This window comes from Macaca fascicularis, chromosome 16, assembly GCF_037993035.2.
Source record: "Macaca fascicularis isolate 582-1 chromosome 16, T2T-MFA8v1.1".
In the NCBI taxonomy this organism is placed as follows: domain Eukaryota; kingdom Metazoa; phylum Chordata; class Mammalia; order Primates; family Cercopithecidae; genus Macaca; species Macaca fascicularis.
This window is the reverse complement of record NC_088390.1, coordinates 57171391-57175333: the sequence shown is the minus strand read 5'-3', so window position 1 is coordinate 57175333 and position 3943 is coordinate 57171391. Positions and strand designations below refer to the sequence as shown.

The window sequence follows — 3943 nt, the reverse complement described above, 5'->3', positions numbered from 1 at the left end:
AGCTGGGGAAATTTTAGGGCTCAGCTCACTTGTTTTCTGTCTCTCGAGAATTTCTGTCCTTCATTGCCTGATGTCCGGTACCTAGAAACCGACGTTCCATATATCCTCTCCAGCTGCCTGACAGTTTTGAAGGGGAAGGAAATACAGTCCCTGCTAATCCATCCTGGGCAAAGGCCTACAACTAAAGAATTTAAAACTCTCTGTGTTAGTCTGTTCTCACGCTACCATAAAGAACTACCTGAGGCTGGGTAATTATTTATGAAGAAAACAGGTTTAATTGACTCACAGTTCCACAGGCTACACAGGAAGCATGGCTGGGAGAGGCCTCAGGAAACATAACCATGGTGGTAGGTGAGGGGAAGCAACCACATCTTCACATGGCAGCAGGAGAGAGAGAGCAAAGGGGGAGGTGCTACACACTTTTAAGCAACCAGATCTCATGAGAACTCACTCACTATCGCGAGAACACCAAGGGGGGAAATCTGCCCCCACGATCCAATCACCTCCCACCAGGTCCCTCTCTCAACATTGGGAATTACAATTTGACATCAGATTTGGGTGGGGACACAGAGCCAAATCATATCCTTGTGTTCCAGCCTTACATTTTGAAGTTAATTAAGACTTCTGGCCGGTCTCCCTGCTCCATGCAGGTCTCACTTAAAGTTTGGACTGCCAGGATGCAGGAGGGCAGGAGCATGCCAGACAGAGCAAAGGGCCTGTGCAGGGCCTGGAGGTGAGGAACTGTAGGGCAGGTTGTGTTTGGGGACATAGGAGTAGGAAATAAAAAAGAAGAAAGTGAACTCGGGGGAGAGATAGTCCCAGAGCTGGAGGGGAGAAGAGGAGATGACAGAGGGGTGGGACTCGGTGAGGAGCTGAGAAGAGGCCAAGGGAGCCCAGGGAGTCACCCCAGGGCACAGGCTGGTGCAGGGAAATGCCAGGACTGAACCCAGCTCTGCCTGACCCCAGAGCTCAAACTCTGAACCATTTACAACCCTGCCCATTCTGATAACCTGGCCAGAAAGGTAAAGCAGGCAAAGAGGAGTTTACACGGGACCCAGACAGAGGGGCCCTGCCCGAGGCTCACAGCCCCAGGTGGAACAGAAAAGGAGGATGGAATTGGGTTTTCCTGGCCCCAGAGCGTCGCTTCCCTCCAGGAGGCTGATCGAGGCCCCTGCAGTGTGAAGGGCTCAGCCTTGGCAGTCTCGCAGGAGCCCAGAGTTCCCACCCAGTCCCCACATGGTCCCAAGGGCTGGGGTGAAGGCAGTTCGTGGTGGACACTTTGCTGTGCCCTTGAAGATCCTGGGGGTGGAGAGAGGTGGGGCCCTACAGTGTGAAGCTGGGAACTTGCTGGATGTGCAGATGCCTGGGCCCCTCCTGGAGATTCGGACTCACTGGGTATGGGCTGGGGCTGGGCCTTGGAGCTGCCAGACGAATCTGTTGCAACAGGTAACCTGGGGCTCCTCTTTGAGAGGCTTCATTTCATGCAATGGGCATCTTTCCCCCAAAGAGCTGCTGGGAAGATGGATGGCCAATAGTCTCAATGCTCTGAGAATCCCAATCAGGGTCCCAGTGGGAGTCCAGGGCCTGGGGAGAGAACAACAAGCAGGTGGGGGAAGGGAGGCAGACGCAAGCTTGGTGAAGGGGGGGTCTGTCGGCACACCTTTAAAGTCCCCTGTGCTCTGGGCTCCTTCCCATGCCAGATCTTATCTCTGGGTGCCTGTCCCTGGATGGAGCTTCCCCAGGGCATCCCAGGACCCCCCGGGGAAAGAGGAGGGGGGCAGATCAAAGGGCCAGCGCCCAGACAAGGGAACCTGAGATGCTGTCTTTGTCTGCATCCTGGAGAGGCCCCCGGGGGAGACAGGATGGATGGGAGCCCTGGGCCAGAGGCTAGTGGGGTGGGGGGGTCAGTGGAGAAACCAAATCCTGGTGTATTCACTATGGACAAAAGGGAGGGGTTGGAGAGGGGGTCAGGCTCCTCTCACCAGCTGCTCTGGCTAGAGGCTTCCGGCAAGGTCTTGGTACATCTGGGTCAGGTTCTCTTCAGGGTCAGGAACGATCCAAAGGAGGTGGCAGTTTGAGGACCCAGATCCACTCATCAAGACCCCCTTTTAACTGATTCCAAATTATCCACACCCAGGAGGGGGCCTAGGAGCAGAACTGGGGGTGAGGGTAGAGTAGAAAAATAGCCCACTCCCCAGATTCCCCATTCCCAGACACCCCCACCCCTCCGGGAAAGCAGAACAGCCACTTGGGTGTAACACCATCCCTAGGCTTGGGCTCCCTCACATCTGGAGCCCCAGCTGCTGCCGCCATGGAGGCTGTGAACTCTTCACCGCGGCCTGCCTGGTCACAACAACAGGAGAAGAGCCGAGGGGCGGCAGCTGTCTGCTCGGGGCTGTCTGGCCACAGGCAGACGCCGGGGCTCTGGAGAGAGGTGGCGACAGTGGGAATCCGTGTTTCACCTGCCTCTATGGTAATTTGGGCCTTACAGTTGGAGTTAGGGTTGGGCATGTGTTTGGGATAGGATTAGCGTTATCCCAACTTTGGTCAGAATTCAAGGAGACCCAGAGACTCAGACCCCCAAACCTTGTGCCTCTCACAATACTCCAGGCGAGATGAGGTGGTGAGCTGAGTGGAAGTGGGGCTGGGTAAACCCGGGGCAGGTGGGAGTGTGAAGGCCTGAAGTCATCCTCCTGTTCTCCAGGGCTCTCACGTGCCGTGACTCTTCCCCCCATCGCCTCTGAGGCTGGTTGTTCTAAATCCACCTGTACCTGCTGCTGTCTCTGTTACCACACACTCAGCAGCTTAAAACAACACACATTTACCACCTCACAGGTTTCACGGGCCAGGAGCCTGGGTGCAGGTTCTCTGCCCAGGGTCTCACAGTCCAGGTGTCGGCTGGGCTACCTTTCTTCACGGGCCTCTTCCAAGGTCACATGGTTATTGGCAGCCTTCAGTTCCTGTGGCCCTGGGGCTGAGGTTCTGGTTTTCCAACTGGCAGCCAGCAGCTGCTCTCAGCTCCAGAGGCCACCCATAGCCCCTGCCACTGGCCCTCACCCAGGCCCTCTCAGTGCAGGACAGGACATGTCTTCAAGGCCAGCAGGAGGCTCTCTCTGACCTCAGGGAGGGCCTCAGTCCCTCTTTTAAGAGCTTTCACTTGATTACATCAGGCCCACCCAAGATAATCTCCCTTTTGATCAATCAAAATCAACCAATTTGGGACCTTAATTACATCTGCAAAGCCCCTTCACCTTTGCTGTGTTCTGTTGACTGAAAGCAGGTTGCAGATCCTGCCTGCGCCTGGGGGAGAGGATTCTGCAAGAGCATCACTCACTGGGGCACCTTAGGTTGCATCTGCCACCATCCCACCGAGGGTCTTTCTCACATCACTACATCTCCTCCTTCTGCAGACTTCTGCCACCTCAGTCTCCATGAGTCAGCGAGCCTGCCAATAGTCCCAGGAGCGGCGGGCGGCACCCTTTCTTTCTTCAACTTTCACTCCACAGAGGGCTGTGGAAGGTGCGCCAGGCATGCTGGGGGTGTGCAGGCCTGAGACCCCCTTCCTTATCGGGGAGGCTAACTCCACATAAATAAGCCACTTTAGATCCTGAGAGGAACCCAGGAAAGGGTCTAAGCAGAGGGGTACTTTGAGCCGGGGCTGGTGGCAGTTTGCAGGCGGCCAGGATGGGGGGTGGGGAGAGGAGAGGACAGCTCCAGCTAAGGGGCGGCTTAAGCAAAGTGGATTTGGGGAACAATGTGGCTGTTGACTGCAGGGCTTTAGGCAGACAGATCAGACTAGCAGGCAGGCAGCTGGGGGAGGGCTGGGAATGGCAGGCTGGGGGCAATGGGGAGCCACATATGCCCACGGTAGGGGGACATGATAACATCTTGTCATGGACGCCTCCTGAGAATCCCGTTTCCTTCTCTATATTGAGCTCCCACT

The 3943-nt window shown here is 56.0% G+C and overlaps 1 long non-coding RNA gene across 1 annotated transcript; it reads right to left on the bottom strand.

Moving 5' to 3' along the window:
- Nucleotides 1-252: 252 nt before the first annotated feature.
- Nucleotides 253-2145, bottom strand: LOC141408806 (uncharacterized). Its single transcript, XR_012425694.1, has 2 exons — nt 1983-2145; nt 253-1584 (listed from the first exon to the last, which is right to left on the bottom strand). It is a non-coding gene; the product is annotated as an uncharacterized lncRNA (long non-coding RNA).
- Between the last annotated feature and the right edge of the window lie 1798 nt (nt 2146-3943).